Source organism: Portunus trituberculatus, chromosome 47 (assembly GCF_017591435.1).
Source record: "Portunus trituberculatus isolate SZX2019 chromosome 47, ASM1759143v1, whole genome shotgun sequence".
NCBI lineage: Eukaryota > Metazoa > Arthropoda > Malacostraca > Decapoda > Portunidae > Portunus > Portunus trituberculatus.
In genome coordinates this window covers 22,504,754-22,530,090 of record NC_059301.1, presented here as the reverse complement: position 1 = coordinate 22,530,090, position 25,337 = coordinate 22,504,754, and the positions used below count along the sequence as shown (strand labels likewise).

Here is a 25,337-nt window from a genome sequence, read left to right as displayed (position 1 = left end):
CCGTGCCACATGGAAGGAGGTGGCCTTGGTAACATTGATTACGTATTAGTGCTATTCTCTTCACCCCACTAGAGTAGCATGACGCATTTCCATATTCATTCCACTTACTATTTGGTGATTTTATACAGGTTCAGAAACTTATGTGGGAGGATTAAAATAGTGAAGACTGTGGCCATTAATCTTTTGACTTCCATAGATTCTTCCTAATGTCAATAAAATGGTCTAATCGTACACAAGTCTCAAGTGTCCCAGGATCGAAGGGGTTAATCTGACGTGGTCGTATTTATCTATGCATGATGGGTGTCTCTTTCTGTTTTCCCTATTTGCTCACTCTTTTTCACCAGTGCATCCAGTCTCGGTGCTCTCGTTATCTAGAGCAGAAACAATCAATCAGCTGTGCAATAAAATGTATAAAAAAAAATTCCCAATTCTGATTTGCAACTGGTCTATATTTCTCGAACAGTCGATGCTGTGAGTCTCTTCCGCTGGTCAGCTGTTCGAAAAGTGAAACATATTTTTGCCTGCATGTGCTGTATCTCCGCCCTTTAAACGCCATGTCGTTTTCTCTTGTTGCTGTCGATTAATCCGAAATAATCCCGTAAGATTCACTTTCAAAGAAGCATTGTTTTCATCAAACGCATTTAGTATTTCGAAAAACATAAAATACATTCTCTGTAATCTTTCCTTTATGGAGAACATACAAAGAGACAAAGAAAAATAACAAATCAAACTGCCTCAATCTTTCCTCTTACGATGAAATGCACAATGTCACGATGCAGAGAAAGGGGAGAATGACGAGGAGGAGTAGCAACAGCAGCAGTGGTAGCAAGAGGAAGAGGAAGAGATGGAGGTGGGACAACAGAAAAAGAACAAGAGGGGAACGAACTGGAGCGTAGGTAAGAGAGGAGATAGGAATTGTTTGTAAGGGTCGGGAAGGGAAAGGGGAAGGGAAAAGGGAAGGGAAAGGGAAGAGAAGAGAAGGGAAGGCCAGTTTAGAGGGTGAGAGGCAAGAGAAGGGTGGGGTGAGGATTGACCCTTGGGGAGATAACAACAGTAGGGGCAATTATGTCTTAACGAGGTCACTGTGTGTGTGTGTGTGTGTGTGTGTGTGTGTGTGTGTGTGTGTGTGTGTGTGTGTGTGTGTGTGTCTGGGGGGGAGGGGTTATTATCATCTTTCCTTGGTGATGGTTTACGAGTTCTTTCATTTTATGGTCGTATTTCTCTCTCACTCTCTTTCTCTCTCTTTCTTTCTTTCTTTTTCTTTTTCTTTCTTTCTTTCTTTCTTTCTTTCTTTCTTTCTTTCTTTCTTTCTCTCTCTCTCTCTCTCTCTCTCTCTCTCTCTCTCTCTCTCTCTCTCTCTCTCTCTCTCTCTCTCTCTCTCTCTCTCTTCGGCATGCACACACGTCTCACTCATCGTAATGTTTAATTGCTTATCGTCCTCGACTACATTCCGTATACGAAACTAGGTAATCAACGAAACGTGACACACACACACACACACACACACACACACACACATATACAAAGGTTCCGTTACGTCTGTGTGTGTGTGTGTGTGTGTGTGTGTGTGTGTGTGTGTGTGTGTGTGTGTGTGTGTGTGTGTCGTAGGCAGTGTTGCGTGTCCTGCCTCCGCTACACTCATACTTTTGCCTCCACCAGCTTATTACTCGTTTGGCAGCTTCGACTTCACCTTATTACTAGCGTAGGATGAGGAAGCACGCGACGATGTGTGTGTGTGTGTGTGTGTGTGTGTGTGTGTGTGTGTGTGTGTGTGTGTGTGTGTGTGTTGGCTATTCCTTCCTCCTATTTGTCGGTTCGTTTGTGTTTGTCTGTTTGTCGTGGTAATTATGTTGTATGTGTCTCTTTCTTTCTTTCTTTTCTCTTTTTTTCTCTTTAATTTTTTTCTTTCTCTCGTTTTTGGTTGTTTATTACGTATGCATGTCTATTACCCAGCTGTTATGGAAGTTTATTTTCTTTTTTTGTTTTTTTCCATTTGTCTGTGTGTGTGTGTCTGTGTGTGTGTGTGTGTGTGTGTGTGTGTGTGTGTGTGTGTGTGTGTGTGTGTGTGTGTGTGTGTGTGTGTGTGTGTGTGTGTGTTTGCGTCAGTCACTTACTCACTCGTATATTTTATTCATTCATACATGGAATAGGTGAGTGAGTCTCTCTCTCTCTCTCTCTCTCTCTCTCTCTCTCTCTCTCTCTCTCTCTCTCTCTCTCTCTCTCTCTCTCTCTCTCTCTCTCTCTCTCTCTCTCTCTCTCTCTCTCTCTCTCTCTCTCTCTCTCTCTCTCTCTCTCTCTCTCTCTCTCTCATACTACACCATTCATTGTATGTGAAATCCCTCCTCTTTCCCTCCATCCCTCTCCTTCCTCTAGCCCTCTCTAGTTTCTCCTATCCCTGCATTCTTCTCTTCTTTGTTGGTTGTCATGGAAACAAGTTTGTTTACAGTCATATTCCGTCGAATCTTTACTCTATTGGAATGTTGGGCTCCCGTCTCTCCTTCGAGCCCGTGTACTGAATCCTCCAATATCCCTGTGTATTCTGCTAGTCACGCCTGTTCCATATGAGGTTTGGTATGAACTGCGTCTCTCTGTGTGCCTTTGCCTTCCGTGTGTCTCGTTGGGAGAGTTGCTCATAGATGGCGGGTGTGTTGCGTCCCTGCTGTGTTGGGTTCGTTCCTCGTGCAGTGACTAAGGACCGTGTACTCAAACTTTCCTACGTCTTATCTCTCTTATCTCTCTCTCTTCGGTGCCATGACACGTTTTCATATTCTGATTACTATAAGGTGATTTTATACAGCTTCAGAAACTTGTGTGGTGGATTAGAATAGTGGAGTCTCTGGCCATTGATCTTCTGACCTCCATTCCATAGACCATTCCTAATGTATATAAAATCGTCTAATCGTACACAAATCCCAAGGTAAACATGCATCCCAGTACTGAAGAGGTTAATTAGGAGATATTGTGTGTTTTTAAGGGTATTTCTTTTTTTTTTTTTTTTTTTTATTATGTGTGATGTGCAGAGGAAGCTAATAAGGAAAACTGACTTCCATAGTGTTTAAAGAAGTCGTTTTTATTTTAAAGTGTGTGTTTATTTACTTATTCATTTATATATAATTTTTTCATCGTTTAACAAGTAACGCATTATTGACTAAAAATAGAAATAATAAAACTAGAGCTATTCATTTATGTGGTCTTTTGGAAAAGTTATAATTTACAAGAGTGCATTTTTATGATGCTAATGGCAGTTCAACAAGAATTCTGCATCATTATCGGACAAAACAGCAAAGGAAAACTACTGATCTCTTACGCCTTTCCGGAAGTTATCATAGTTTTAAAAGGCGTTTCTTATTTTCTCTTTAGCGATAGTTCAAGAATTTCACACCAGCAACGGGAAAGCAGCCACAGGAGACTGGTTGTTTATCTCCGTTAAGAAATAGTCTTGATGAGAAAGCAAAGTGCGTTTAACCTCTTCAGTACCATGACGCGTTTTCATACTCATTCCACTTATTATTTGGTGATTTTATACAGCTTCAGAAACTTATATAGGTGATTAAAATAGTGAAGACTGTGGCCATTAATCTTTTGACCTCCATAGACCCTTGCTGATGTCAATAAAATGGTCTAATCCTGCCCAAAACTCAAGGTAAAAATGCGTCCCAGTGTTGAAAGAGTTAAGAATGCGGCCTCCAGAGTATAACGGCAGAAGACTGACACACAGATTCCAAGGAGCCTTACATGTTTAATGAAGTATTGGAAACTGATAATTGCGGTGCTCTCTCTCTCTCTCTCTCTCTCTCTCTCTCTCTCTCTCTCTCTCTCTCTCTCTCTCTCTCTCTCTCTCTCTCTCTCTCTCTCTCTCTCTCTCTCTCTCTCTCTCTCTCTCTCTCTCTCTCTCTCTCTCTCTCTCTCTCTCTCTCTCTCTCGTCGGAAAGGCAAGCTATTTGATCCCTGCATAAATAAAGAGGCACTGAATTAAGACTGAACAATTACCGAAACTCATAAGCGACGTTGAAATGATCACTGGTGATTTGCTGAAAGTTTGTTTAGTTTGCATCAGGCGAGGCGGGCGCATCACAACGGCTGAGTTGGATGGAGAGAGAGACGGAAAAAAAAAAAAAAATAGAAATGTAGTTTGAAAATACGTAGGCGCGTTTTGAAAAGTCGTTAAATTCTAAACACCTTATTATTATTATTATTATTTTTTTTTTTTGACGTGATGCATTAATGAGACTTTTTTCAAAATCTTTGTATTATGTTCAGTGACGGAATTTTAATGATTTGCAAGATTTTAGGTTTTCATGTATTCATATATCCATTTTGGACTTTTAATGTTACTTTTTCTTTTTCAGATGTTAAGCTGAATTCATTTTATATCATATTTTAAATAAGCTATTATTATTATTATTATTATTATTATTATTATTATTATTATTATTATTATTATTATTATTATTATTATTATTATTATTATTATTATTATTATTATTATTATTATTACTAACATCATCATCATCATCATTATTATCATCATCATCATCATCATCATCAGCAGCAGCAGCAGCAGCAGCAGCAGCAGCAGCATCATCATTGTTAGTGTTTTTATTAATGCTATTATTCCTAGTAAAGGTGAACACAGAACCTGCAGGAAGCGAGCGGCAGCACACCATGCTTCCTCCAATACACTCACTTGTTTTAATGAAAAATAAATCAGTAGAGTTTACTGTTTAAAAATTCAAGAATTATGCATGCATCAGTAGCAGAGATGGAAATGTAATAATGCTTTATGGGACGCACATCAGTAATTCTCTTTCTAAATTCAATAATTTGCAAAAGTGCACGGGCCGTTCGATGACAAAACAAATTAACATCGCGTTGCGTGAGGACGATTTGCAGTTATTACATTGAGTGCAGTTTTATCTCTTTGTGGATGCGTGGTGCATGAAAAGAGTGGATTTATGGTTGTGAATCAAGCACGCAATACATACCAAGGCATGTCAGCGCTTCATGACGTCTCCTCGTGTTACCGGTGTGTGATTGTCCTTTAGGATTGATTATGTCGAATTTATTGCTGCTATTTTGAAGACCTGCGCCTTAAAAATCACTATATTTCATCAAACAAAGGAAAAAATAAAGCTGGAGTTGATACGGAACGTAGAAGAATCACTGCGAAAGAGAGAGAGAGAGAGAGAGAGAGAGAGAGAGAGAGAGAGAGAGAGAGAGAGAGAGGAAAGGAATAATGTGGCAGGATACACGCCCCACGCCAGACAATTTTACACTACCTTCCACAACGTTTTTCAGAAGTTCGCCTTGTACTCGTAAATGTCTTCATCACGAGCAAGAATTAGATAAAGTGGCTGAATATACGGTCCGCGGAATGCACCCTTTTATTTCCTCCCTGAACGTGCTGTAAAACTAGATTACGTGCGTGCCGTGTTCATTGTTGCTTCACGGGGTTCGCTCTTCAATTTTCTTCCCACGTCGCTCCGTAAAAGTAGATCAAAGCTTGTGTTGTATTTGTAACCTCGTGGAGAGTAAGAGATGTGCAGTGAAGCATGGTGCACTCTCCTTCTTCCCTCCAGAACGTGTTGTAAAAGTAGATTAATGCTCTTGTATTCTGGAGGTGGAAGGTCTGTTCTATCTAGTTTTTTTTTTTTTTTTATAAGTAAACGTTGTGTTCCTAAGATCAGTTGTTTCATTGGAGTTGTGTTGGTAAGCTTAGTTGTCCAGCAATAGTTGTGTTCGTAAATAAAAATCGTGTTCTTAATTGTGTTTTTAAGTAAAATTTCGTTCTTAAATAAAAGGGTTTTTTTTTTTTCTTTTAAAGTAAAAAGTTCGTGATCTTAAGTTATGTTCTTTAATAAAAATTGCAATTTTAAATTACTTATGTGTTGATAAGTAAAATTTTCTCTCCAAGTAAAATAGATTATATTCATATTTCGTCCAAAGCTCTCAAAATATGAGAGAAACGCAATGAGGCGCGAAAAGGAGCAGAAAGTAAAGTTAAATCGACATATTTCTGTTCCTCAAATAACGTCATGAGTAAGTAGACACAGAGCTGGAAGTAACACTCGTTGACAACTTTTTTGTAACAAAACTCTTTTAAACAATGATGACAACCATCACCACCACCACCCTCCATAACTCGCCAGCAAAACAAAGACTTCTACCAAACCTTTACCCACCAAATCTTTTCTACTCATCCATTTTAAGCCACCCATGCAAAACTAAACTGCTTAGCAATCATACCTCACACAGCTGAAATTTAATTGCTGAGAGCTATCCACTATATATTCTGGCTTTATTGAGGAAGGTGTTTAGTATTCCAACGTCAGCATGACAGATAGGGTCACCGGCCTGTGCTGAGAGACGTGGCAGTATTGGCCGCACTTTGGGACGCTGAAAATGAAGAGAGGAGGGTAAGGGAGAAGGGAGTCGAGGGTGTTAGTGTTAAGGGAAAAGATGAAAGAGAAGAGAACAAGACGGGAGAGAGGGATAAAGTTAAAGGAAGGGAGAGTAATGGAAAAATAGATGAGAAAAGGAGGCAGTGGAAGTCGAAGAGAGTGAAGGGAGAGGAAATGAGTACAGTTAAAAGAGGAAAAGAAAGCTAGGGAAGGAAAAGGGAAGACAGTGAAATGAAGTTAAGGAAAGAGATAAAAAGAGAGCAAAAAGGAAGGAGGAGACAAGAAAACAAAGAGAAGAGAGAGGAAAGGTGTTAACGAAGAAAAAAAAATGGAGTAAAACTACGAGAGTGAAATTAAGGTAGAGAAAAGGAAAGAAAAAGAAGTAAAAGGAAAGAGAAAGGAGGAAGTTAATGGAAGGGAAAAGGAAACGAGTAAAGAGAGCACCAGGAGTAAAAAAAAGAGATGATGAAGCCAGAGAAAGAATGAGGAAAGAAGCTTAGGGAAAGGAAGGGAGAGGTAGGGAGCTTATAAAGAAGGGAGGAGAGGGAAGGAGCAAGGAACATTAAGTAATCTTATTGTGAGGGAAAGGAAAATATTTTGTTGGCTCGTCGTTTTTATGTATATGTATTTTTTCGTGTTATTATTTATGGCAGTGTGATTTGTTCCCTCTGTGTGTGTGTGTGTGTGTGTGTGTGTGTGTGTGTGTGTGTGTGTGTGTGTGTGTGTGTGCGAAGTGTTAGTGCGGGTGTGGGTGCGCGTACGTCTATTTATGTCTTCAAACAAACGAAAAAAATCCGTTTAAAGATTTTCCGCCCTTCAGGAATTTAATATAACTGCCACTCAAGGTCGGCCAGGTGGTGCAGGAATTAAAGAGAGCGGGAAGCCTTTTATTCCTGCGCTGTTATTATCCTTTCAGTTAGCGAGCAGCAAGCCAGCCACCCACCGAGCGCTAGCCAGGCCACGCTAAGGATGGAGATGCTCTGCTATTGTGGTTCCTTCCAAATGTCTCGTTCTCAACTTGCCTTTCAATCTTTTGCGCTTGTGGTGAACTCTGGCGTGTGTCTTCTTAGTATTTGTTGTTGGGTCAGGGTTTGATAAGAGACATTTGTGTGAGGTATGTGTGTTGGTGGCATCTCTCTCTCTCTCTCTCTCTCTCTCTCTCTCTCTCTCTCTCTCTCTCTCTCTCTCTCTCTCTCTCTCTCTCTCTCTCAGAAAGAAAGTATGTAATTATCATGGTATTAGTAAAAAGTAATCAAAATGGTAATGAAATTTTTACACTTGATTCAGTGATTGACTAATTAATTTAGCATATTATTACTAGTAAATCCTGTAGGCTCAATGTTTCTTTTTTTGTGTATTACAGATAATGTAAAGTCTGCGTCAGTATCATTATAATATCGTATGTATAAAGGCCATTATTCTGAAACGCTTTACTCTCTCACTGTGATTTATTTTCACAGACTACAAAATAGATTAGCCGGGATCTTAAGACTGTTTCTCCTGAATGACAATGCACAACACGTGTTAATCTATCTCTGGAACCATGAAAAACACACTTAAAAACCCATGTCATTTTAATTAGTCCTTTTAAGGCAGTGGAGATGTGGCGCAGCGTTTCAGAATACATATACAGGTCAAAAGGAGCACTGGTGTTAACAAGTTCCGCTCCGCTCACCTGTCCTTGCCAAGCCGAACAGAAAGCAGGGACCGTGAGGCAGGACGCTGAGCACTTCAACACTACACACCATCGTTCCTTTTCCCTTATTGCTGAAGTGAATTGGTAGTTTTGTCAGGACTTAAAAACTCGGCAGCGAAACAACGAGGCTTTATGTTGAATACATAGTGGCAATTTCCTGTCTACTCAACAGCCGTGTCCGGGAACCTCTCAAGTTCAATTTCGTGCCCAAAAAATACGAGCGAAAGATTACAAACTCCGGCGCCGCCACACGCGTAGTGAAGCCGTTGAGGGGTGAGCGTGCCTGATGCAAGCCATTTATCACATCACTGACAGACGCGGCAAGGTGAAGTGAGTCGCCGACCTTCCTGTGAGGGTCATCATACCTGAGTGAGAGTGCAGACACGAGGGCCAGGCGGGAATGGGTGCCCGCTGCTGTGTTGATTGCCTACGTCTTCACCACCAACGGTGTGTGTGTGTCCTCGTGCTGAAGTCACTGCAAGGTGCATTACATTAACACTTGGCTCTCTGATCAACACTTATTTTTCACGGCTACAAAAATAAGTCGGATTTTCATTTTCTTCCCATTGGTGGAACGAAATTAATCTTTAAGTATCTCTAGAATTATGAAAGTAGACTTGAAAACGTCAATCACAACTTAAACATGTTAAAAGTGATAGAAATGGACGCTAGATTGCTTGAGGATAAGAACCATATATAAAACATATAATGACGAAAATAGAATGCCTTAGTTATTATGCTTTTATAAATTTCGTTTCTGTGTCTTCTTAACTTCTGTGTACGTCAACTTCATTTCATTTTCCTGAACTACTTCGCATCCTCCTTTACTGTCGCTGAATATTTTGTTTCAGTCTTTCTGTACTTATGTCCATAACGATGTTATAGTCTGTTTTCGTTGGACGTGCGTAACCTGTCAGCCGAAGGTATAGAGTTTTGTACAAATAGAGCAGAGGAGAGGACCCACTTGTTTCCTATTCCTCACATCTAGTGAACACGGCCTGCCGCCTTGGTTGATGAAGGTTCGCCACTTGTTAATTGAATCCAGAATGGTTTAGTGTGAAGTTCTTTAAGGGAAGACCACACTGTCTCTGTTCATTCTGAGATTTGTCAACTTCATCAAGTGGATTCAAGTGTTGTGACTCAAAACCACCCTTTATATAACAACACATGCCTGAATGTTTTACTATGTTAATTGTCTTAAATGGCATTCAGTTCTTAATATGTTATTGTTTTATATTTGTGTTTGTAAAGGAAAGTAGCAAACGGCTAAAATAATAACAGAAAAAAGATAACCTCATTTCCTCGTAAAAAGAAAAAAGAGAAAATGTTATTCGAAAGATCAGAAGTCTCATTAACAAACAACACCTCGAGTCTTGGTTCTCCCTCAAAATTCATCATCTTTCCTAGAAGCTAAACTTTTCTTCTTTTCTTAAGTCCGTCGATGAGATCCGCCTCTGCCTCCCACAGGACGCACCAACGTAATGCACCAGCACCGTCCCGCTGCGTGGCGATATGAAGCCATCGTTCACAGCCCCGCGTCACCCCACCCGAGGGGAGCACACCTGTAATAATACCAACAATAAAAACGGATATTGGAGCAGTGACACCATTGTCCAGGTGCTTTCTTTACACTGTAACTTTCGGCTATTCGTACTGTGTGTGTGTGTGTGTGTGTGTGTGTGTGTGTGTGTGTGTGTGTGTGTGTGTGTGTGTGTGTGTGTGTGTGTGTGTGTGTGTGTTATTCGCCCATGGCCCTCTGCTGATTTCGCCTCACAGCCCATTTTTATGGTGAACTGGACCTCCCCGCCCCAAAACACACCGGGACGGCAAGCTCACGATTTGGGCTAACATCCGGCATCCACCTGCTGCTGGTGAACATGAGGCTCGTCCATCCACCGCTCTGCATCCAATACTCTAACCCAAGCCTCCCCGATAGATAACCGAGCTTGCCAACACTATACAGTATTCGCGGTGTGTGTGTGTGTGTGTGTGTGTGTGTGTGTGTGTGTGTTCCGTAACAAAATATTCACATCGGTATTTGGTAGAGTTAAAGTTAAAGAGGGTGACAGTCGCTAAATGAAGAGTGAAGGTGTCCACTTGACTTTTGTAGTGATTCTGGGTTCCATGGGATCCTGTCGACACCATCAAAGAAATTCAGCGACATCGGCTCAGCTCGACCAGTAAGAGGGACTGGCGAGACGAAGCGGCCATCGGAGCTCTGAGGAAAGGATTCACGGCCCAGTCCAGCACAACACGCACCACGAGACCGAACACCTGCGTCTGACAGTTATCGTCCCTGTAGTTTTTGCTTCCCAGAATGTTCTCACGCGTATGTACAAAGCTTCTCTGTGACGGTCAGAAGTGTTTTTACTTTTACGGAAAATGATAGATGAATTCGAAACCTGTCCAGCCTGTATAGCCCCACGGTGATGGGATATAAGAGGAGGTGATGACTGGGAGATACTAGTGGAGCGTGGTGCGTTAGCTGTGACATTCAAAGTTCCAGCAGCAATACACGCACGCACGCACGCACGCACGCACACACACACACACACACACACACACACACACACACACACACACACACACACACACACACACACACACTCTCTCTCTCTCTCTCTCTCTCTCTCTCTCTCTCTTTCAGTGGAAGTGAGTATTTTTGGATAATATGTATATAATTCTAAAATCTGAATTCACGAGGCTGGAGGTGAAATGATGCTGAGCTGCGGAAACTGTGATGCGGGTATGCTGGGGGGACTAGTGTTATGGGGAAAGGGCGGGGGAGGCTGCGAGCTTCAGTAGCATTGCGTTCATAATCATAACAAGATCGACTAGTATTCCTTTGTCACCGAGGCGCTGCACAGTTGGTGAGGATGACTGACTGTGTACAGTGTGTGGCAGATTGAAACAAGTACGTCCAACTGAGGAATGCAGAGAGTGAAACTGCGAATCGTGTCACATATACGAAGAGAGTATGCCAGTGGGAGCATCGAACCTCATCCCCAATCCAGGTCAGAAACGGAAATGAAGTATTCACCTTTTGGCGCGTTCACGGTCACTGCCTGAGACCTGTCTGAGGTTCTCTGCACGATAAGAAAGTCACACATCTCATGCGCCCCTTAGACTGTCTGCCAGAGTGTGTGATGTACAGAAAACATTCATCGCCTTGGTTTCTAAGCGGTTGAAAAGTAATAGTTAGAATTTTCAGTGTAGAATGTCACTTTTCTGTTATCAGTTAAGAAACAATTGCATTGATGCAGTACATGTCACGCGGTCCCTTCCTTGTGCTACTCTTGAGTGATTTCCCTTGCGTTTGGGTTCAGTGGTAACATGGGTGTATAGAAAAGTTGTAAACCAGCAATTATTCTCCTGGGTCATTCCACTCACAGGACTTGTTCTCTTTCACATCATCTTTGTAACTTACTACACATACATTCAATATGTAAAACATTCCTGTAAACACGTACCCTTAAATAACAAAGCTGCAGACTTTAATGTGACTCTTCATTATATGTTTAAACTTTTTCGGCAAGAAATAACACTTGCCACTTATTGAATTTCACCCTCACGTCCGCTCCCGGCGAATTGTCACTACTCGTCAAGACTGTTCCTGCGTGCTGCATACATGCATGACAGTATCGTGTCAGTTCCTTGCCGGGACTCAGCTTCCTGACGTCACTGTATTGACATGAAAACACGTCGTGTTTTTAAACTTCGTTAAGGAAAGCCTTTGGTAAGGAAGCCCAGCTGGAGAATGGCAATTAGTGTCGGTGCTGCTGCCCCTAAACTTGTTGCTAGAGGTGAAATATTTCATTTTCCGCAAGTAATAGAATCTATGGTACGTGAATTTATGTGGCCACTATTCATCGAAAACTCACAATGTTTTTGTAACACAGAACTTCCCATTTGTCATTGCCATTCTGATGTTGACACGAGCGCAATGTTTACTTCCAGCACTGATGGTAAGTGTCGACGTGTGGACCACGGCCAATAAACACAGGGAAGCCAGCTGGCCATGCAGTGGCCAGGGCTTGTCCTTTCCGCCAGCCGTTCACCGGCCTGCAAGACTTGGAGCAGTTAATGTCCAGGTGAATTCTGTGATTCTTTACATAAACATTTTCTAACCATTAGTGTGGCTAGCGGTTAACAACTTTTGCCTATTATTCTGGTTTCTTTAGTCCATTGTTACCCGCATATGGTTCGCTCAAAACAGCCACCATAAAGAACTCCATGTCAATGTCTTGCTAGGCTCTTCTCTGTCCACTCATTCGTATTCACCATTTTATCCCACAAACTATTATGTGCAGACGTTCTTAACCTCAAATAAATTTTTACAGCCTCGCTACTTGGTTCTTGTAGATATTCTTAATAACACCATCACTCTTCTTTCTCAGCGTGTCAAAACTTTTCAGTCAATCGGGTCGTACTTTATCCAGTGTTTTCTTGGCACTAATACATCTTCCGCAAATATTTCCCTTTGTTTTTTGTTTAGTCTTATTGTAACAAATGCATTTTTCATAACCTTTCCTAACGCAAAAGCAGCTCAGACTTGCTTTTCATGGCTGAACTTCAAATATTCATAATCTGAGACGCAATCCGCTTGTTTCACTTCTTGCATAAACAATGAATTGTTACTGAGGCGTATTTTTTTCTCGTTTGGATGAATGAATATGTTGAAACGGTTATTTTTCTACGCTTTCGTATTATGTAAGTTATTTCTGTTAACAAGTGAGTGACTTTTGATTAGTTCATCGTGGTGACGGAAATTTAACCGCAATTCCTGTTTTCACCATAACGAACTGAACTATGGTATCTAAAATTCTTATATCACGGAAAATATAGAAACTCCTCGCCAGTGGATTCATTTTCCGGCAGAAGAGAAACCGTTAATCCTCCATTGCCGTGTACGAACCTGAGGTGTCACGTAATGAGGAAGAGCAACATTCTATTATTCTATTGTCTTACTGATCGTCATTGTCTGGAAGCCACACTCCAGCTTCGCCTTGCCTCTATAATTCCCTCGCGACCTACATCCCCTCAGTATAGCCTTTGCTACACCCACGTACGTAACACCCCCCTTCCCCGCCCCCTGCTTGTCACTCCCACAAGACTGTAATACCCTCGGCGTTTATCTTTAACCGTTTCGGAATCTCACGAGGACTATTTTGAAAGAACACGGGGATGAATTGTCGAGTTCTCTTTACCATATTTTTTGATTAATGTTAAAAATTCTTGATAAATTTGCTAGAATTGTTAAAATGCTATTTAAGATCCCAATGATTCCCAATAAGGCATGTTAAAAGTGGGCAAGATAAAGGCAGGAGTGGTTGAGAGTGCCATTCTTTACTCCCCAACAGACTGCAGATGGATGGGCGGTGCCGCGCTGCAGTCTTTGATATTTAATTTATAACTGAAAGTGTCGTAATTAAACCCCAGAAATTAATTAACTCCTATTTTTTTATGTTTTATGAAACAGGACTGCAAACAAACGCGAGTTTCACATAAAAGCAAAATATCCTGGCAGAGAAATTAATAAAGGTATAATGGACTCATAAATGGTTAGTTATTAAAGCTGCTCAGTATATTCCCATAATCCTGATTTTTTTTTTTTTATTTATACCATGTGGGCTTTTCACGGGAATTTATGGGCTAAAGGGGATACTTTTGTGGTACCTCCTATCTCAAAGCCCACCCGCTAGGAAACCATTGCCCTGAGTGAGGAAGCCCAACCTACACTCGGACCGTGGACAGGATTCGAACCCGTGCGCTTGGAGACCCCTCGGATCCCAAAGTTGTTGAAAGTATGCGACTCTCCCTCACCGCTAAATACATACAATAAATAGATAAATGAATGAATACAAATCTGCCTTTGTTAGCATTATAAAATCAAAAGAACACGAATGTAGCTCATGCTATCATCAATAATAATTCTGCGCTTGATAGGAACAAGTCGTGGTGATGTGAGCTAATAGTTACGGAAAAGCGTAGTGATAGGTGGTAGTTAGACTCCCAATGATATGAAGACGTGGAAAATGATAGGAAGCAATGGTGAATGATAAGAAGGCCCATGTAGGGATAAGGGATAATTGGATATTTCAGTGATAGGAAGTGCTAAGACGTTTTAGTGACAGAAAGCTCAAAAAGTAGGATGTGATAGGAAGGAACGCATTGATAGAAAAAGTTCCTATGATAGGAAATCCCAAAAATAAGAAGTCTCAGTAATATGAATCAACAGGAAAATTTTGTAATAATAGGAAGTTTTACTGATAGAATGTTATAGAATGTTACAGGAAGAGTAAAAAGAGATATAGAATCACTAATAAAAAGTAACGAGTTATCTTATTTTATGAAACGATAAAGTTCCAGTAATATTCTTGGTGAAATACATAAAACTCTACTCTACTGAACTCTACTGAAGTGATAGGGAGAGCCACAGGGGAGAGACGGTTCAATAATCAAGCAAGATGTAGTCTCTTGGATAAAAAAATGACAAGGTATCTCAATTTTAGAAGAAGATGAGAAGATACAGTGATACTCTTAGTAAAACACATAAAGCTCTACTGAAAGGAGGTGATAGGAAGAGCCACAGGGAAGATAGGGTGCAGTAATCAATAAACACCATATTATTTACTTCATGGCTTTGCTTATAAACACTAAACAGAGAAAGAAAATACTGACTAATCCACTACGAATACTTTCCCTTTAAGTACGTATTTTTCAACCACCCGGAAATATATACAGTTTGATACTCGTGACGGCGCCCTGCATCCTTTAACACCTTCAGTACCATGACGCGTTTTCATATTTGTTATGCTCACGACTTTGTTATTTGATACAGCTTCAGAAATTTATATAGGGATTAGAAATAGTTAAGACTCAGGTCATTAATCTTTCGACCTCCATAGACCCTTCCTGATGTAAGTAATATCGTTTCATCCCTTCAGTATTGAGACACGTTTTTACTACGAGTTTTGAGTAAGATCATGCAATTTTATTTACATTAGGAAGGGTTTATGGAGTTAAGAAGATTAATGGCCAGAGCCTTCACTGTTTTATTTCTCACATAAGTTTCTGAAGCTGTATAAAATCGACAAATAATGAGCTGAATGAATATGAAAATGCGTCATGTATTGAAGGTTAATCATACCCAAAACTCATGGTAAAAGTGTGTCCCAGTACTGAAGGGATTAATAATTACAAAACAACTCACAAAATAAACAATGAAATATCTTTAAGTCCTTCGTAGCCTGTTTGTTTACGCTATCCTACATTTATTACTAAGAGGAAAGTTGTGATGAGGGTACAAACTCGAGTGTGTTGAGGGTGGTGTGTGTACCAAGTCTCAGAGGAAGGGCGGAGGTGCTCACTCTAAGTACAAACTCAGGTAGAGGAGTGGCGATCTGGGAGGAAGCTTTCTGATCGACAGGAAGGAATACCTGTAATGTAATGTGTGTGTGTGTGTGTGTGTGTGTGTGTGTGTGTGTGTGTGTGTGTGTGTGTGTGTGTGTGTGTGTGTGTGTATTTGTGTGTGTATTGTGTTGAAATGTTTCAAAAGCGAACTTCCTATTTTTCCTCCTCCTCCTCCTCCTCCTCCTCCTCCTCCGCTTCCTTTTCCTTTTCCTTCTTCGCCTTCTTCTCCTTCTCCTTCTTCTCCTTCTCCTTCTCCTTCTCCTTCTCCTTCTCCTTCTCCTTCTCCTTCTCCTCCTCCTCCTCCTCCTCCTCCTCTTCCTCTTCCTCCTCCTCCTCGCGTCCGCTAAGGTGGAGAGGGAACCAGGCATCGGCGCGGTTGTTTATTTTCATTTACGGTTTAGATTCGGTGGAAAAATAGTTTAGGTGTTGGCGTGGTGAGGCGCGCTTTCTTTCGTGAGGCTGTCGACGAGTATTTCCTTTCTCCTCCTCCTCTTACTCCTGCTCTCTTTTTTTTTTTTTATTTAAACTATCATACATATATGAGTGGTGTACATTATACTCTCTCTCTCTCTCTCTCTCTCTCTCTCTCTCTCTCTCTCTCTCTCTCTCTCTCTCTCTCTCTCTCTCTCTCTCTCTCTCTTACGTCCTCCCTGTATATATTTCTGCTTGTCTATCTCTCTATTTCTTCTCTGTGTGCCTTTCTGTCGTCTCACGTAAGTTTCTTTATGTTTTTAGGGAAGTTTGTCTGTCAGTCAGTTTGTGTGTCTTCATGTGTCCTCGCACGCTTAACGATTTCTGTCAGTATTCGTATAATTGAAAAATGTCAAGTCAACAAAGGCAAAGTCTGTTCGGAGGCAGGCGTGACGTCATCCTCCGGTCTCCTATTTCACGTCATTAATCAAGGGAGTCTTCGTCGCGAGGCTCATTTGACCCGCGGATCTCATGAACATCACTGCTTGACGTTCATTTGAGATTGACTCTTCTCATTCCAGACTTGAGTTATCGCGTGTCTATTGAAAATGAATTAATTTCGTACGATAACGTGATATAGGAAGACCTCCATGAAAGTTGTACATTTGTGAGATATGAGAGAGTCCAGAGTGATGGAGAAGTGATGGTCGAGACACTTCATTTAGCGCATGTGAAATTCCTGTCCATAAAACAGTCGATAGAAATAAATGGATTCCTCGGTGAAATGTGCGAACTGCGGTATGACAGCGTGTCAGGCGTCAGGCTTCACCGCGCCGAGTGTTGCGGCAACATAGCGAGGACACCAGTGAAGCCAGTGAAGCCAGTATTTACGCGAGGGGAGTTCGATAAAACTTTACGGTGTTTTTGTCAAGGTGAAGACATAAACATTGCTCCAGTATCGCGTGCACAAGTTATGCCTGCAGAAGCTTTCCCTTCGTCATATTGCTCCTTGTAAGCACTGTGATGCATGTGCAGTACTGCAAATTGTACCTTTCTGCACGGTTGCCTTTGTGCATGAGACATCAGGTTGCAATCACCGCCAGAAAATGCCCTTCAGATGATGTATGTCTGTAATGTAGGCTGGACACTGTAGGAGGTGGTTAGCTCGATACAGGATTGTCTTTAAAACACAAATTTGAGCGTTGTGGTTACTACTTAGTGTCTCATTCTGTTCCAGTTTCTGTTGCTGCTGACGTTTTTTCTTTTTTTTCCTTTAAGATAAGCAATCATTAACAATTTGCCCTATGACCTTATTCTCTTATTCTTATCTTCATGTCAAGAAAATGTTGTCGCATAGGAAATAACTTCAGTCTTTCAGAATATCATATGCTCAGACCACTATACAATATTCGCTTCTTGACTTCGCGAGGGAAAGTTTTGGTGTAAAATTATATACGACCTATAAAAAGTTTTGCTCCAGTTGCAGCCTGAGTGTGGCGTGGCAGCGACTTCAGACCGTTGGCATATCATTAAGGAAATGTAATGCATTATGTAATTAGCATTTAAGCAATTAGAAATATTTCATCCATACCAGAGAGAGAGAGAGAGAGAGAGAGAGAGAGAGAGAGAGAGAGAGAGATTTTCCCTTGTCCCGACGGGGTGTTGCTCATTTAGAAAGAAAGTGATGAATGAATTGGATGTGGTCCCCGTGAAACACTGATCATTAACATATTGCACCACGAGTGGTGGACATTTTTCTCTCTAAATTTCGCACCCTCTAATGTTTTCCTTCCACCACATTGTCTTCCTGTGGACATTACCCTCTCCAAACATTCCCACCCCTCCATACTTTTTTTTCGAGACATTTTTCCCTCCACAAATTTCCTCTCTTACATATTCAGTCATTAATTAATTGGCTAGTTTTCCTGCATATGAATTAGCTTGTGTCTTTTCACCATACTACGCACACTAATACTGGACATACTCGGTGGAAGGAATAATGACAAGGGAGAGCTGAGAGAGTCACCAGGAGGAATCAGACGGGCAAGATGACCTGCCTGGCTACGTAGAAGGAGGGTGTCGGCTTCGGGAACTTGAACTAAAGGTATATGAGTGTCTGTGATGTTGGGGCTACGTAGCAAGGGAGGTGTGGGCTTCGAGAATGTGCACTGAGGATATATGGGTGCCTGTGGTGAAGGAGGTGTGTTGCGAGGTGTGCTGGCAGCTATTACTCTTCCAGGTACTCGGACGTCACCGTAAGTGCCATGTCGCAAGTGGTGGTGGTGGTGGTAGTAATTTGTCTTCCTGTCCTCCCAGAAGTCCATACACATTCATACTCAATTCCATCAGGCAGAGCGGCGGTCGGTGTGTGAGTGTGTGTGTGTGTGTGTGTGTGTGTGTGTGTGTGTGTGTGTGTGTGTGTGTGTGTGTGTGTGTGTGTGTGTGTGTACTGCGTGATGGATTGCTGTTGTTGTTTCTCTAGCTTCTGTTGAATTATTGTGTGATGTAATGAATATATGTAATTAGACAGTCTCTCTCTCTCTCTCTCTCTCTCTCTCTCTCTCTCTCTCTCTCTCTCTCTCTCTCTCTCTCTCTCTCTCTCTCTCTCTCTCTCTCTCTCTCTCTCTCTCTCTCTGTGTGTGTGTGTGTGTGTGTGTGTGTGTGTGTGTGTGTGTGTGGAGGGGCGCGGACGCACTCTTGTTATGACTCTATAAATGGTCTAAACCACAATATTAAAATCGTTAACGATATATATATATATATATATATATATATATATATATATATATATATATATATATATATATATATATATATATATATATATATATATATATATATATATATATATATATATATATATATATATATATATATATATATATATATATATATATATATATATATATATATATATATATATATATATATATATATATATATATATATATATATACACACACACACACACACACACACACACACACACACACACACACACACACACACACACACACACACACACACACACACACACACACACACACACACACACATAAGTGAACCCAATCAAGCTCGGTAACGTTTCATTAAATTGCTTTGTTGTCAGCGTAGCCTTCGTTGGCCAAACGCGGCGCAGCTTTCAACACATTAAGAGTTGCACTGCTATTGTCTCGATGCCGCACTATACCTGAGGGTGAAGCTCATATGAACTGAACCTGAAACATCAAACAAAATAATTATATATTTTGAATTTGATTGAATTCCATATTTGGCGTCACAGTGTGTGTGTGTGTGTGTGTGTGTGTGTGTGTGTGTGTGTGTGTGTGTGTGTGTGTGTGTGTGTGTGTGTGTGTGGTAGTAGTTTGTCTTCCTGTCCTCCCAGAAGTCCATACACATTCATACTCAATTCCATCAGGCAGAATTTTAATTTGATGGCACGTTAGAGTTTGATATGTAGATCTACGTGTGTGTGTGTGTGTGTGTGTGCGCGCGCGCGCTGTTCTTTGAAAGCCTTCAGCACACACACACACACACACACACACACACACACACACACACACACACACACACACACACACACACACGTAGACCTACATATCAAACTCTAACGTACCATCAAATTAAAATTCTGAAATTGAGTCAGATAAACATAACTAAACATTTAATTTATTTTTAAGAGGAAGTTCATTGGCATTATTGCGGAGCCACTGCCACGATTACAAAACTTCATTACACCAATATTATTTTCATGGTTTCCGGCAGAATTTATGGGGCGGTGAAATTGGCGTTGGCACACAATATAAGCCCGGCAGCGTATTCTAAGGGGCGATTCTCAGCGTTATGAAGCACGTTTATTCATTGTATTATTATGATCAGTCGTAAGCAGTTTGAGAGATATATGATTGGCGTTCACAGTGACATTCACAATTGATCCCCTAGCTGCTACGACCACCACAGCAACGTGCAGGGAATGGCAAGTGCTCGCCTCCCTCCCCGCGGGATTAGGAAGCAGCCCAGTAGGTAATACCACTGCATTATCGACTCCCAGGCAGCTCAGCATGACTCAGAAATTGAAAATCCGTAATGTATCGGAAGGTCACTCATGGGTGAGGGATGGAGGAACATTGTGGACGTTAATGTGCTTGAAAACGACCACGCCTCCCACTGCAAACATAGAGGCTAGTGGTCGTCATCGTCTGCATGTCGTTTCTGGGATCAGCTACACACTCCGGGCGGTCTGTCCAGCGGTGAAGGCAACTTCCGGGATGCCGCCGCTCCGCCGCCACATCAGCAGTGTTGCCTTCTGTCTTCCAGGCACATGTGCAATTCTGAGCCGTGCCAGCACGGTGGGCGCCGCGGATAAAAAAATTGTGCGTCTATGCAAATTGAACACGACGCATACGAGAGGTACATAAAGGCGAAAACTGCTGGTTTTGGCACGATGTCCAGAAGGACTCACCTCCCTGAAACCTTCCACGGTGACTTGGCTGTGGGATTCTTTTAAGTCACAATTAGTTGATAACTTTCCAACCTATTATGAGAAACATTAACCATAGTGATAATGGTTATTTTTTGTTAAAACACCAAGTACTCTAGGCTGACAAAGCGGTGCTGGGAACGTCTAGTCACTCTAGTGTAACATCTTTAAGCGAGGAAGGACAGCACAGCGGGAGGAAGAAGGGACGCTGAGGGAAAATAGTGGCGCGGCGTGTGTCCCGAGGTGCATTGAGCTGCCAGAGTGTATCCTAGTGGTGCCTGACAGAGGAAAATAGAGCACTGAGCTGATATATGTGTGGAGAGGTTGGGGAGGAAAGAGGGGGGAGGCATCAGGTAGGACACGCCCAGGAGGTGACATGACTCGTGGCCACCACCTTGATACGTCACACACCTGATGGCCAACTGCGTAGACGTCGTGGAAAGGTGAAGGTCACGTGACGCGCGTTAAGAACATGTCCGCAGCTCTGAGTGATCTACATTGCTTTGTGTGGTGAATGTTAATCTTTCATTCTCATAGTGCCGTTATAAGTCTCAGAGTAAAAAATAAAAAGCTAAATGTGAATTAATATTCCTATATAAAACTTCCGTGCTAAGCTACGTAGCACCGTTCGTACAGAAATAATCAATGTTATTTAAAATTTTAGCGAGAGTCATCGACAACACCGTGCCGCGAGTGTGTTACAAGGAATACGATCTTCTGTTTCTCATATATGTTGTTCTCTTTCTTTTTTTTTTTTTTTTTTTTTCTTTACGAGCGCGAGGCATTTTAATTTGTTGCCGACATGCTACAGGATTTTCTTTTCCCATTACACAGGATTTACTTGCTCTTTATTTATGTGTTTAGTTTTTATCCATAATCACAGTACGTGGCCGGTAATTACCTCATAATGTACTGCAGCCTTTTTTTCTCTTTTTTTCAGAGCAGCCGAGCGCGCGTAATGATATTAAATGAATATTCAGTTAATCACCTGACTAGAAACGCATAAACATTTTATATCCCTGAAATAGTAACATAATCATAATTACGCACCACTATGTATTTTTTCCTTTGTTATTTATTTACCAAAAAAATTAGTATCGCAAAACTGACGTGACCATCGCCAGTAAAAATGTCACGTCACAAACATTCCTTTCGTATTGACTCGGTTTTTAGAACACTGTCCGGCGAGTAACAGCCACAGTGCTTCTTTAATACAATTTATTTTTTTGTCATATGTACTGAAAAAATAAGACATCAATCCCGTTTTATTCTTTTATTATTTATTTAGGACGTACCACTTTTCGCCACTGCTTCCTTCATATCTCAATTTTTATCACCATCAGATTTTTAGAACGCTCTCGTGTATCCAGCAAGTAACAGCAAGAATATTATTACGCAAGTCCTTGTATTGTGTTATCTGTAGCTTGTTATTCATGCATACCGTGTAGCACATATTAAAGAGTGAGCTTCTGCATGATCATTATTTAACACCACAACAACGTTCCCCTGCATTATATATTGAACTTTACTCCTCTTTCATTACTTATTTTTATCTTTTTGCTCCCGCTAGTGAATATCATAACTCGGCCTTTTTATGAATATGTAAGCATTGGGAATTAAAGGCCCGTATCAAATTCACTCTTTAATAACACTGCAACCTTCTTCGTCACTTTTCTTCATTATTTTATTATTTTTTTCAGAACTCCTTTCCCCTTCCCTCTCCCAGAAAGTAACAATTATATATCCACTTTTTCCCATTCATACGGATTGAAAAAAAAAAATGCCTTCCGTAACACCACTGTAACTTTCCTTGTTACTGTACATATATTATTACACTTCTTGTCTCCTTCATTACTTATTTCATTCTTGACAACTCCTTTTTTTTTCCTTTCTTTCTTTTTTTTTTTTTTGACCTTGTAATTCATAACTCCCTTTTCCTTCCTTCTTTTCTTTTTTTTCTACTTAAACGCACTGGGAAAATTAGAAGATCCGTGTCGAATTAGTTCCATAACACCTGGGCAGCTTCCCCTATCGATCTAATTACCACCATTACACTTATTACATTACCCATTATACATACAGTACTTCCCTCCCTCCTCCCCTCCCACCAAGGAAAGAAACATTGTGATACCTTTTACACAAATGAATCCACACCTCGTTGAACTGATTGAAAACATACCCTTACTTTTAATGTACTCCCTTCAACACGTCCACAGATTTCCCCCCCACCCGCATTTATTCCTTATCCATTCAGGTCTCGTCTTCATTCATTGATTTGGTATTTTCAGAATGTTTCCTCCCTCTCTTTTCTTTTAATGCCTTTATATATTTAGCACCAACGTAATTTTCCTCCTCGTCCCATGCTCCTCAATCTAGCGTGAAGGGAAGGGAAGGAAGGGGACAGGAAAGAGGATGGAAGGAAAGGGAAATGCAGTGGGATGGGAAGGAAAGTGGATAGAGAAGGGGAAGAGGAGGTAAGAGTAGGGAAGAGAGAAAAAATGATAGGAAAGGAAAGAGAAGAAGAGGAGGAGGAGGAGGAAAGGAAAGAGAGAGAGGGGATGAAAGAAGAGAAAGAGGATGAAATGAAAGAGAAAGGAGAGAAAAAGAAAGAGAAAGAGGAGGAACGGAGAGAGGAAGAGGAGAAACGGAAAGAGAAAGAGGACAAAATTAGAGAAAAAGAAGGAACGGAAAGAGAAAGAGAAAAGAAAAAGAAAAAAGAAGAGAAAAGGGAAGATAAAGATGAGAAAAGGAAAGAGAAAGAGGAGGAAAGAAAGAGAAAGTGCAAAATGGACTAAAGGAAAAAATAAAAAAAGAAAGGAAGATAAGGAAGTAGAAGAGAAAGGAGAGTATACACGTAAACCTTGTGTACGTATGCGTCTTGTATCTTCATGTACGTATGTATGTCTCCCGTTACTGTGTGCGCCTTGTGTGTACGTATTGGCTGATACTCACTAAATGGCCTCATTACAGACTGAGAGGCCATTAAGACTTTTTATATCCTCTCTCTCTCTCTCTCTCTCTCTCTCTCTCTCTCTCTCTCTCTCTCTCTCTCTCTCTCTCTCTCTCTCTCTCTCTCTCTCTCTCTCTCTCTCTCTCTCTCTCTTCCCGAGCCTTTAATGACGATAACGTTAATCGCCGCCAAGGAGGTGATGCTGATGGCGCTAATAAGGTAAGAAATACTGATAATGATGTAACATGATGGCCTCAATATTTACGGTGGTGGTGGTGGTGGTGGTGATTGTAAAAGTGAAGGAAATGACACGGTGATTAGCGATGGTGAAATGAGTCCCATAAGTTTCCGCTCTGGTTAATTTCCCTCGCCAATATTACATTCTCACTGGATTTCTCTCGTAACCCTTTTCAGAACCAGGATGCATTTTTATCATGAGTTTGTTTTGTGTACGATTAGACGGTTTTATTGACATTAGGAAGGGTCTATGGAGGTCAGAAGATTAATGACCATAGTTTTTACTATTTTAATCCTCCACATAAGTTTCTGAAGCTGTATAAAATCAAATAGTAACTAAAATTGAATATGAAAATGCGTCATGGTACTGAATGGGTTAAAATCGATTATAATTCTTTCTTTCTCTCTCTTCTAATGGGGCGAGTTAGGTTAGGTTAGGTTGGGTTAGTTTGTTTGGGTTGAGTTGTGTTCAAAGTTTAGTTAGTCTGGGTTTGTTTGGGTTGAGTTGAGTTGGAGGTTGGGTTAGGTTGGGCTTGGTTACGTTACTTTGCTTTGGTTGAGTTGAGATCAAAGTTTGGTTAGGTTAGATTATGTTAGGTTAGTTTTGGTTTAGGTCAGTTTGGCTTTACTCTTGTTAAGTTAGGCTAAGTTAGGTTGAATTGGGTCAGGTTAAATTAAGTTAAGTGTATTTGGAAGTCAGTTGTTTTGTAGGCTTTCACTGTAGATATTTACATATTTGTTCTTACATTCTTAATTTTGGTTAGGCCAGTTTGGATTTAGTGTGGTTAGGTTAGATTAGGTTAGGTTAGGTTGGTTAGGTTTGCTTGGAAGTCAGGTAGTTTGGAGGATTCCACCACAAACTTTTTTTTTTCTATTTATTCCTTCATTCTTTCATGGATAATCCTCCCTTGGATGTCATTTACTTCGGTGGAATTTACATAGAAACAAAGGTGCATGTATAACGAGTGAGTAATGACAGTAATGATAGTGATTATGATGGATATTCTGATTACGGTCTTTATGATGGCACGCGATAATGATAATGATGATGGCTGACGATGATAAGGGTAATGCTAATGTTAGTGTAAAGATTGTGATGAATAAAAGATGATTTATAAGTTTATATGTATAAGGAATATAAACCGATCTGGACAGGGAGGGTGATGATAATAGCTGTAAGATTATGCCGTACTTATTCTTGCTATCTTCATGTCTGCTTCTGCTGAATAAGTGAGATGAAAACAGAATTATGTAATTTACGATCCACGAAATGAAAGAGATGAATAAAAATGACTGGATAACATAAAAAAAGATAAGGGAACAGGAAGATAGATAGATAGATAGGTAAAGAAATAACACAAACAAAAGAAAGACAGGAAATTAATGCAAGAATATTGGTACTGAGATGAGAAAATGAAGATAAGCCTAGATGCGAATACGTATTGAAATTCCCAGAATGAGAGAAAGAAAAAGAAAAGGATAAAGCAAATTCTTCATCGCTAAAACGCACAAGGAATATTAGAGAGAGAGAGAGAGAGTGTGTGTGTGTGTGTGTGTGTGTGTGTGTGTGTGTGTGTGTGTGTGTGTGTGTGTGTGTGTGTGTGTGTGTGCTCTGCTTTTCCCATGTGTCTCCCCCTCCAATCCTTCTCTTTGCTCTACACAACACAGTCCACGTGGCCTCGTCCTTCCCCGCCCACAGCCAAAGCTTCCCTGTTTGCCGAGGGACTTTGAAGGTAAAGATAAAAGAGG

At 40.8% G+C, this 25,337-nt stretch overlaps 1 protein-coding gene across 4 annotated transcripts in view; it reads right to left on the bottom strand.

Moving 5' to 3' along the window:
• LOC123520765 overlaps positions 1-25,337 on the bottom strand; it is a 66,880-nt gene that overhangs the window by 40,477 nt on the left and 1,066 nt on the right. Inside the window, exon 2 of one of the 4 annotated variants that reach the window (XM_045283336.1) lies at positions 8,463-9,659. The exons of 2 other annotated variants lie outside the window; for them this stretch is intronic. The gene's annotated coding sequence lies outside the window, so the exon portion shown is untranslated. The remainder of the gene's footprint in view (positions 1-8,462; positions 9,660-25,337) is intronic. One more of the 4 variants, XM_045283335.1, reaches the window with a different exon arrangement.